Source organism: Helianthus annuus, chromosome 13 (genome assembly GCF_002127325.2).
Source record: "Helianthus annuus cultivar XRQ/B chromosome 13, HanXRQr2.0-SUNRISE, whole genome shotgun sequence".
Classification (NCBI taxonomy): Eukaryota; Viridiplantae; Streptophyta; class Magnoliopsida; order Asterales; family Asteraceae; genus Helianthus; species Helianthus annuus.
The window spans coordinates 112,873,408-112,885,450 of record NC_035445.2 but is presented as its reverse complement, the minus strand read 5'-3'; the positions used below and the strand labels follow the sequence as shown (position 1 = coordinate 112,885,450).

At 36.6% G+C, this 12,043-nt stretch overlaps 1 non-coding gene across 1 annotated transcript; it reads right to left on the bottom strand.

The window, feature by feature from the left end:
• Positions 1-1,204: 1,204 nt before the first annotated feature.
• LOC118486076 lies at positions 1,205-1,310 on the bottom strand. The gene has a single exon (XR_004877932.1). It is a non-coding gene; the product is annotated as a small nucleolar RNA R71 (small nucleolar RNA).
• Positions 1,311-12,043: the final 10,733 nt, after the last annotated feature.

Below are 12,043 nucleotides of genomic sequence, written 5' to 3'. Positions count from 1 at the left end.
GATTGATCTTGTCTATTTGTTTTATTTTTTATTTTCAGCATTTTTAGTTTTTATTTTCATGTTTAAAACCTTTTTTCCAAAATTTTGATTTGATTAGACGTTGAGGATAAACCGGTACTAAAAGCTCTTGTGTCCTTGGACGGCCTCGGTATCTTACCAACGCTATACTACGCTCACGATGGGTGCACATGCCCATATGTGTGTTTAGTGTTAGTAAAATATCGTGTTTTATAAATTTAAAACTCGACCAAAGTGTTAAAAATGGCTAAAAATACATAAAAATATATAACACTACACACGCATCAAGTTTTTGGCACTGTTGCCGGGGACACAAGGATTGTAAGAAAGTTAGGAATCAACGGCCTAATCGTTTTTCTTATTTTTCTATTTTTTAGGATTTTTCTAGAATTTTTCAGCTTCTGCAGACTGCAGCACGGGGCCGTGCCTGGTCGGACACGGGCCGTGCTCAGCATTGTTACTTGCAGTTTTTATTTTCCGAGTTACAGAGAGCTAAACGGGGCCGCGTTGGTGCAGCACGGGGCCGTGTCAAGGTCTACAGTAACAGGGATCCGGAAAACAATCACTATAACTCCGACCACGGGCCGTGTTCATCTGAGCACGGGGTCGTGGTGAAACTTTTGACCAATGTTCTTTTTGTTTTTATTGCAGGACTTGGAACCCAGGCGCCGCACCTGAACTTTCTACGCAGTGTATGAGCTCCAGTTCCAGTAGAAACATAAAAGAACCGCTAGACGAACCCGAACGCTTTCTAAGAAAAAGACTTAAAGCTAAAAACCAAGAGAAAGTTTTGGGGGACCCACTTCCAATGGCAGATCAACGTACCCTCATGGATTACCTACGACCCACCGTAGATAATCTTGGCGCCGCTATCAATGCACCGAATGTCGAGGCCAAAAACTTCGAACTTCGGCCGCATCTGATACAAATGCTCCAAAACTCTGCAACTTTCCACGGGCTTGCGGACGAAGATCCCCATTTACATATTACCAACTTTTTGGAAATAAGTGATAGTTTTCGGATCAACGGAGCATCAAATGACGCCATCCGCCTAGGAATGTTTCCTTTTTCACTAAAAGACTGAGCTAAGGCTAGGCTTAATACCCTCCCAGTTGGTTCGGTAAACACCTGGGATGAACTAGCCTAAAAGTTTCTATATAAGTATTTCCCTCCTGCTGAAACGGCTAAATTAATGACTGAAATTAATACATATTCACAAGAGGACGGGGAATCCTTATATGAAACTTGGGAAAGGTTCACGGAGCTACTAAGAAATGTCCTCACCATGGTCTTGCGGTATGGCAACAAGTATCCACTTTCTATAATGGATTGCTGCCACACACAAGACAAACACTTGACTCTAGCTTCAGGGGACTTTTAGGTAATCGTCGCCCAAAAGAAATCTATAATCAAATTGAGGAAATTGCTCAAACCAATTTTCAATGGCACACTCCCCGAGGCACAAAGTCTATTGCCCCGGGTGCCCATAAGGTTGACGAAAGCACCTCTTTGCAAGCCCAAATCGAGGCCCTTTCTTTAAAAATCAAAAAGTTGGAAATGGCAAAAACGGCCTCGGTTATGGCTTGTGAACGGTGTGGTGGGCCACATGAAAATTGGAGTTGTATGAAAGAAATGGATAATCAAACAGAAACGATAAACTACATTGATAATAGACCTAGGCCATCAGGTCCTCCAACGGGTACCTACAACCAATGATGGCGTAACCACCCTAACCTTGGCTGGAGAGAACCCGGCAATAGTACCAACGAATAAACTTTCAACAACCAAGAAACGAGTCACAAAATTTCTCTCAACAACAACTAGGGGGACGAGAGAGGCTTGAGGATACCGTCTCTCGCCTCATCTCCGACACCGAAAAGAAAAACTCAGATCAATTTCAACAACTGGAATCGAACTTTAGAAATCAACAAGCTAGTATTCAAAACATTGAAAAACAACTAAACCAACTAGCTCAAAATTTCTCCAAGAGACCACAAGGCGCGTTACCCAGCAATACCGAGACCAACCCAAAGGCGCAAGTGCATCTCATCACGTTGAGAAACCGTACCGTAGGTCCCGAGGAGGCTCCAACACCTCCAACTGAAAAGAGCCGATCTAGCCAAACCGCAACTTCGCCGACACCCCAATAAGAGACGGCTCCTCCACCAAATCAAGAGCCTACCAAGAATCCTCTGGTACTGTACCCCGGTCGGTTACTTCGCCAAAAGACCGATGAGCAATTCACAAAATTCATAAATTTACTAAAACAATTGCATCGAAGTCCTTACTCAAATGCCTAAATATTCAAAATTTATGAGGTACTTCCTCACTCACAAAAGGAAAATCGAATCATTGCAATTAGTAAATTTAAGCGAAGAATGCTCCGCCTTGCTACTCAACAAACTCCCACAAAAGAAGATCGATCCCGGAAGCTTCACTATCCCTTGTTCAATTGGGGAATCACCCATACGCAATGCACTAGCCGATCTTGGGGCTAGCATCAACCTCATGCCCGCATCAATGTTCGACCGACTCGGCCTAGGGAAAACAAGCCCTACAAAAATGAACATTCAACTCGCCGATAGGTCCGTTAAATATCCACAAGGTGTCGCTGAAAATCTATTGGTTAAAGTCGGAGACTTTGTCTTCCCAGCCGACTTTGTCATACTAGATATGGAAGAAGATACCGAAGTACCACTCATCTTAGGGAGGCCATTCCTAGCTACGGCCCACGCAGTGGTAGACATGAATGGTGGGACACTAACATTGAGGGTTGGGGACAAGGAAATGAAGTTTGGAGTTGGGAAAAGAGTAGAAGATGATGACCCGGTCAACTACATGAAGGTCATAGACTCAAGTCTGGATGATGCTCTCCGACGGTGCAACATGGGATGCAAAACATCCCACTTGGGTAACATATGACTGGCTTTGGGTCTAGCCAAGGACCCTTATAAACGTGGCGCACGGAGGCATTCCGCGAAACTATCCTTAGCTTAGTTTAGATTAACCTTTATGCTTTCTAGTTTAGCTTTAATTTTCAGGAATAAAACACACTCAGGATGGTGAAGGATACTAAGGGAAGCTTGAACCAACAACCCATGCACAAAAAACAGAGCCTCCCGACAATTTTTCTTCATTACAGCAAGTTTAGCACGGGCCGTGCTCAGCCAACACACCCCGTGCTCAATGATCTGCAGAAAAACGCCCAGTTCAGGTAACTGGACACAGGGTGTGTTCGTTGAACACGCCCCCATGCCCAGCCTTTTGTTACTTTCTGTTACTGGCAATCTGAACACGGGGCCGTGCCCGGATACCACGGCCCGTGTCCAGATGCCCAGTAACATTAATTTTGTTTTTAACACACCTTTTTACACATTCAATCAACCTAAAAAACTTATTTTTGGGACACATTGAGGACAATATCTAACTTAATTGTGGGGGGGATGCTAAAACCTTAAATTTTGCAAGTCCTAATTACAACCCTTACACAAAACTCTATTGGAACCGCTAAACACCCCAAATTTTTTTAAAAACTTTTCATTGTTTTTACTTGTCTTGGTTTAAATTGGGAATAACAAGTTCTAAAAGGGTTATATTTTTACGAATTTACAACCGATAGCGTGGTGATAAAAAGAACCAACATAAGAAAATTATGAAATGGCATGACAAATCTAGTTAAAATTTGATTATATATACTTGATCACATTTAAAACCCATTCCCACAAAAAGTGAGTTTTGAGCCTTTAATTGAGCATACAAATACACATCTTTAAACTAAATGCTCATCTTTCGTTTCTTGTGTGAATAGCCGCTTGGTTTCTTACGACTCTAGAACTTGCCATAACGATGCATTCCTGGTCCTTATCAACTTAAACCCAAGTAAGTAAATGATGGAGGCATTAGGACTAACCACTTTTTCTTTCAACACCATTATTTTTCATTTTTTTTAACCACCTACCCAAAATTCCCCTAGTTAACCCCTTTGAGCCTAGACCTTTTCATTTCTAAACCCACAAAACAAACACCCTTTACCAACCAAAACCCTTTTTCATTTTAAACCCTTTATTTTAGTAAAACGCTCGGTCTTCATGTGACATTCCTTATCAATAAAAAAAATAAATAATGAAGTTTAGCAATAAACAAACAAGTTCATCAAAAGAAACTTTGTTTGAAAAATGCTTCGTTTGAATAAAAAGTCACAAAAACAAAAAGTTTTACGAAAACCGATGTTTTTTACGCCTTTCGCCCTTTCTACTAACCACTAACCCAAAACCACCTACCTTTAATCCAAGCCTAACCCTTCCCCAAGTCCTCTTGATATTTACAAAGGTTTATAGTTAAAAAGGAGGAGGATTGATTGCTTGGCAAGCATATGGTAGAAGTAAGTTCCATGCCAGTCTCGAGTGTTTCACCAAAATACATCTTCGGTCGAGTGTTGAGTAATCTCCCGTGAGGTATGTGATCTTGTATATAAATGGAATTTTAAAGAGGCATGTTATGCCCAAATAAGTAATTTCTCTTATGAAACGTTATAAATAAATCATAACGAATAGGATTGTAAATAACATAAAAATAAAACCTAACAAAGATCTTGGAATCCCCACACTCAAGACAAGCCCAAAACTTCTCTTCTACCCATTCCATTTGGGCGTGTAAGCCACATTATAAAGAGTTATGCTTGAGGACAAGCAAAGATTCAAGTGCGGGGGTATTTGATGTGTGTAAAATGCAACATATAAATTACATCAAATGAGGCAGAAAACTAACCCTTTTTTAGTACTAATGTTGGAAAAAGTGTGCTTTTGTCTTCCTTTTGTATTTTCAGGATCAAATGAGCGTAAATGGACAAAAGAAGCAAAAATACAGCCAAATCTAAGATAAATACAAGAAAAGGAATAAACGTGGCATGCCCGACCCCTCGACAGCATCTTCCCAAGCAAAAACAAGAGATCAGAAGGCTGAACATGCCCCGTGCCCAACGGACATGGGGGCGTGCCCAAGTGTCTGCAGAAAAGACAAAGTTGTAGAAGCTTCTATTTCCCAAGACGGGGGCGTGCCCAGCTCAACACGACCGTGGTCAACGCTAAGATTCGCAGAATCCAAGCAAATCTTGATAGTACAAATATGCTTCTGCACACGGGGCCGTGTCAGCGAACACGGGGGCGTGGTCAACGAATGCAGACAAACTGTAATTATGAAGAAAGAGAAAGTTGATGGACACGAGGCCGTGTCCGTGCTTCTGTGCAGGCTATAAATAGAGGTGCTTGGTTCACTTCAAAAGCATCCCTTGGCAAACCACCTCTCTCCCACTTCACCCACACTCCACCACCATCATCCATCATCCATCATAGAGTGTGTGTAGTAGTCTCGGGATCCAATATTGATAGTAAGAGTTATTGACAATCAATGGCCATGTTTGCCTAAGTCTCTTACATCACTTGGTGACGACAAGCATTTAGTGTAATACTTTTGTTTTTTAATCTTTTCGCACTTTTTATTTGGTTTTATATTAATGACTTTAATAACTAGTTTCTTATGTTGAAGGTGAAACTTCCTTATCATTTGTCTGTGGTGACTTGGCGTTATTTTACTGTCTATATAAAATAAAAGATTTACACTATTCATATCTCTACGGTCTATATGGAGATATGTTGGCTACCTGGTCGAGGGTTAAGGGAATGGTTTGGTAAGGTTCTTGCCTTGTTCAGTGTATAGATCCTGCAAGGACCTGGGTCAAGCTTACTAGGACCTCCTTCAATACCCACTGGTATTGGATGGCGGTGGTGCGAATGGCTTGATCCCCTCATATGTAAACTACTATTAATACATTAACCCGGCTACTTGGGATTGTATCCCTGCTGACTCAAACCACTTAGCCGAGGGTAACGTCACCTTCAAAAGAAGGGCCTACCACATTACGCATTAATAACTTAATTAATTATCTTTTAATAATCCAACCCTTTAGGATTGTATCCTTGCTGACTCGGACTACTGGGTTGAGGGTAACGTCACCTTCAAAAGAGGGGCCTACTACTATAACTAAGATAATCTCTTAAAAAGTGCAAAGTGCTGAAAACATCAAAGGTTACACTAAAGGCGAGTCGGATCCAAGTGATTCATCTTGTCTATCTGTTTTATTTTTTATTTTCAGCATTTTTAGTGTTAGTAAAATATCGTGTTTTATAAATTTAAAACTTGACCAAAGTGTTAAAAAAAGGCTAAAAATATACATAAAAATATATAACGCTACACACGCATCACTATGTCTCCCCTTTCATGCTTATTTGGTTTGCACCACTTATCTTCTTATTCTTAAAAAGGACATTTAAGTAAAGATACATGGAGTATCAACTATTTCTATAATAAGGTATAAGAATTTATACCCTTTATTAATGACCTCTCATGCTTATTTGATATTTCTAATTCCTAAATTACTAAACTCAAGTAAACACAGCGCATCAAACATATATGTTACTGACAAATCTTTTTCTTAAGGCTGATATATTTATGTTACATATGGTTAGTCTTTCACACCTTTTTTATGGGTCTTGATATTTAAACACCCTAAATCTTCTTTTGACACCCTCTATACGCATCATGTAGCTTTTTCAAAATCCAAGAATATCATATCTTTTCTAATCTTGTTTGACGACTAGAGTTATACGCTGCCTATAGCTCTATATGCAGCGTATTATTGTTTTTTTTTTAACATCTTTATACAATATTTGTGGTTTTAACAAAGTTATACTGTGTTTTAATATTTTTCTTAAAAAAATTAATAACATTTTTATACAATACTTTTAAAAAAAAGAAAAATATTTTTTTAAATATTGTGTTGAAAAATTAAAAAAAAAAACAAGTTAGTGAGATTATTCTTGAAAAAACTAAAAAGAGGAGAAAAATGCCCGGATAGTCCCTGTGGTTTGCCCATTTTTTATCTTTAGTCCCTAACTTTCTAAAATTACAGCTATAATCCCCAACTTTTGCAATTTCGTTTCCGAATAGTCCCTGGTGCGGATGAGGATTAGATTTTTGTGTTAAGTGAATGTGAAATTACTAAATGCCTTACTACAAAACAAAATAATAAAAACAATGTCACTCGCGCATATGTGCGGGTGCGATGCACCCTTTGGTCCCCACTAGTGTTTGCCTTTAAGAAAACAATTTACAAGGAGTGCTCGTCCTTATATACCACTTTAAGTTTTGTCATCCCACCTATGTGGGAAAAGGTGACAAATCTCAATCCATTTTTCTCATCTTTGTTTGTTCCAAACATACAACTTCAAGCTTCGATATCTCATTCATCTTAGCTCTATTTAGACATAGTTTGAACACAAACCAATCAATAATTATTTATACAACACATATATAAATACTGTTCATGTCCAAAATATTTAGTGAAAAACTTACTTTCACTAAATTTCCAAAAAACCCCCACATGAATGGAGATCGATTAAAAACACCCAAAATTCCCCAATATAACTTCGACAATCAAGTATTGCACGATAGGTAGGTTTTGCCTTTAAACCTGTCACACCCTAACTTTTGCGGAAATGTGATTATGTGTGACTTACTTAATATCATTGCATTCAATCACAACAACAACTATATGATAAAACCGAAGATGATCATCCACTAAATAAGTTTAAAAACATAACAACAACTTTGTTCAGAAATCCCAACACAGACCTTGAATCCATATTACAAACCATGCAAATAGTTTTAGAGTTCCATAAGGACTCGACAAAAGATTCTAAATAAAACCAGGCTTTGGAAGGTGTGTCTCATCTGGGATAAAACACACTATCCAAACCCTTGAACATCGGATGACATCTTTTATTCTCAACATAACTTGAAACTTCCAAACGCCCGCCAGATCCACATTTAATTCCCTGAAATACATGTAGTTTGAAAAACATCAACTAAAGTTGAGCGAGTTCATGTGTTTGTTTGTGTGCGTGAATAAACCTTTGAAATCATTGTAAATATGTATGTATGTTTGTAAACCCCAGTATGAAAGCAAACAAGGATACAGATCAATTAATGGTTTCAAGGCCATTAACAAGTGTGCAACGGCGTAGGAAGGCTCAAACCTAGCAGATTTTGTATCAGGCCTCCGGCTGTAAGACCTAGTCACCTCATGGGCCAAACCCCGGTCCACATGGGTGTGGGCTCACTACACCCAAATAGATCTATCACTCATGCCCCTCGGTCCTAACACGAGGATTAATGGTCTTAGGAGTGCGCCTACCCATTCACATGATCTACTATGCACTCCTTAGCTAACCTTACCAATTGTAATTGTTTGTAAACTTTTTGTAACATGTACTTCACCCCGAAGTTATAAAACAAAACAATTAAAGGAAAAGGGGGAACATGAACCCACAGTCTTGCGTTCTTCGTAATCACAGTAACTCAAAGCTTCGCCCGGCGTACACGACTACCTACAACGTACTAATGTCTATTAGACGAGCAGGTCGTGCCTTGACTTAGTATAAATTAGTGTCTTCATTATTATTCCCAGTTATATAATTATTTGTTAAAATAATGGATATTTTAACTTAAATTATATTTATTAAATTTTGGAATAATGGTTAAAACAATAGATTTTAACTTGTTACTTTTCAAGTATTTATACATGTATTTCCTTCCCAAGGATGGGTGTATTTGTATTCGTATTCTTAAACTTGTATATTTTTGCCATGTATTGGTGTCGTATTCCGGAGTGTATTTATACGTACAAAAATACGTATTTTCTTGTAATTGTTAAGTATTCTTATACTAAATTTTGTATTTAACTTTTCCCAGAATAATATCTTTAATAAAAATCCATCAGTATATATTTCCAAAATATATATTTTAAGAAATATTACTTAGAAAAATTATTTATAATTTTCCTTTGGCCAAAAATATTTGTATTTTCATATAAGTTCCAAAAATAATATATTTTCAAGTCTAACTTAGAAAATATATATAAACTTATTTTTCTCCAAAAATAATATATTTTTCTTATTTATTTGTGAAAATATATATTTCTTCCAAAGGTAATACACCTTCTAATAATTCCAAGAAAATATATATATTTTTATTCACCCAAAATAATATATTTTCTTCTTGTCAAAAATATGATATAAATTTGTAATAATTGTAAAAATCATATTTTTATTCACTTGGTATCCAAAATATTATTTACCAAAATATACTTACGAATAAATTTTCCGGAATATTTAGTAAGTTACATTCCTTTGTTCGGTTTCACCAAGATTTTGGGTATTCTTTGTATATTTATATTCTTGGAATTTTGGTAATATTTTGGATTGTAATAATTTTTTTGGTATATTAATGAGTTATATTATTTCAAGTCCTAAAATAATATATAACTAATACACAAAATATACAAATATTCACACACATGGTGTCATCTAAATATAGATTTCCTAAATACATATTTAGTCACTTTTATTTATAAAAATCAACCTCCAATATTTGTAATTTTTGTAACAAAAATTATGGCAAACTTTATGTAAAAATTCATGGTTTGAAATATACTTGTAAATATTTGCTTAAAGTATTTTTCTAAGTGTTCAATTTCTAGAAAAATTTTGCCATAATTTTCCCTAAAAATGGAGGTTTCCATGCCTTAAAGGCATACCATTTTCTTTTGTAAATCAACACAATCAACAATAATCAACAATAAACCATCTACACTTACCAATTTTACCGAAAACAAGCATAATTTACCACTTCATGAACTTGAAAATTTATAAAAATGTGTAGTAACTTACTAGTGTATTTAGTAAGTCTTGTTACCCTTTAAAGTGTGGTTGATTCTTTAAAAACATCATTTTTGAAGAATCTAGATCTTTACAACTTATAATCATATTTTCCAAAAATGTTTCTTCTTGGATTTTTCTTGTTACACATATGTTTCTACACTTTATTAACCACCGAAATTGAGGGTCATTTATTTAAGAACCAAGATTAAGTAAAACTTACATTTTTAACTTGGTTTCTTGAAAAATCATCGTTGAAGTTTTAGATCTACAAGACTTACTTTTGATTTTAATCATCATTTTACAAGAAAACAATATATTCTTTCAAGTTCATGTCTTCCATGAGGATGGTCTACTAATATCTAACATTTTCATCCTCTCGTCTTTATAGATTATGTTTTTAATCATGATCTAGCAAGATCATATGATGATCAAGCAAGATCATATGATGATCTAGCAAGATCATATGATGATCTACATCATTCTCATAAGTAAACAACAATCAACAAATATAACAACACATAAACATCAAGATTTCTTCATGATTTAAGCTTATGTTCATGTTTCATTCTCTTGATTCTTAGTGTTCTTCAAGATCAACATTAAGTATCATTCTTTAACCACTTATATAAGATGTAAAATGAAGAGATTAATGTTCTTACCACTAGCTCAAGGCTAGGGATGATCAAGAGAAGAAAAGAGGTGGATAAAAGCAAATAGAGAATGTCCTTGAACTTCCGAATGCTCATAGCTTCCTTAGGCACCTCCAAACACCTTTGTATAAGCTTGGAATGTATGGAGAACGATTGATGATGATGGTGGTGGTTGTGCTTGATCTCGGTCGAACCCAAAGGAGAGGGAGGAGAAGAAGTGGAAGTATGTTGTGAGTTTGTGAATGTTATGAGAGTTAAGTACTCTTGGTTATACTTATAATCCAATATCTCATATTTCCTTTGTATAATATGTCTAAAAAGTGCCCACATAATCTATTATTTAATCAAAAGAAAATCACAAGGTGGGGGCCATGTTGGGTCATCCCATAGGTGGGGGGTATAGGTGTAGGTTGTAACTAAGTTAGATTACGTTGTTAAAAACCAAGTAATCTAGTTAGGGATTTATATTTATATAGTGTGTTATGATGTTTGGAGACCATAACTAGCTTGGTAATATTAAAACAGTGCTTCTAGTGAAAATTTGGTGTTTCAGGTAGTGTCCGGTTGGTTACCGGTTCGTTAAGGTGCTAAACTATGCAGTTTAGTGTGCTTTATGTTACCTTTTGTGACACTTTTGATTCCCGACACTTAGGAAAGCATTCAGGACCATTTAACCACATTTCTGCATGATATTAGATTGTTCAAATGCTGAATTTGCTAATTTTCTGCAGAATTCTACAGTTTAGGTGAGTTTTAGGCACTTTCCAGCACTTAAACTATCTCTATGAAGGCATTTTTGTGATCCTTACTTTCCTACACACTATACTAGTGTAATACTTGGTTTCTGGCTCATTCTGTGTCTCATCACAATGTCTGTCAATGTACTTAACTCCGTCAGCATTTTTCTGATTTGTCTAATAACTGTGCTAACTGTGTTTCGTGCATCATTTGAGTCAATAAAGTTCTTATGAAATAATGATATGGCATTTGCAATATGTGATGCACATGTATGTATAAAGCAATAATCAGAAAGCAATTCAAATCATTAATTGTAATTCAGCACAGTCATTAAGCACTAATCATGGTTTGATAGTTGTACGGATACCTGGAATTTTGACAGTTGTCACAAAACCTTCCTTTGCGAAGCATACATAGCCTACTAGGGTTTTGTAGATGTGATGTCCTTGAACAACCCCCCATTTGTGTAAACGACAATATACATTCACACAATACATCCCCTCACTATCGTGTCCTATTATGGTCCTGGAACACTAGCCTGGTTCTACGAGAGCTCTAGGATTGCGCACCCCACAATGCCATTCGAAGCGACCCTACTTCTCTCTCACATAGGTGATTCCTTTGAATCATTAAAAGCATTATGGCTTACTATGATTTCCACAAATCAATTAGCCATATATTATGCTTAGCCTCACAACAATGTCACTGAATATTATAGGAATGGACTAGGACGTATTTAAACACCCTTTTATAGTTTTAGGGGGATATATGAACATATACACTAGCTTATATATAAACATATATATTAGCTATGCCCCCACAGTGACTACCCTTCGGATCATGAGTAAGTTGTCCTATTGA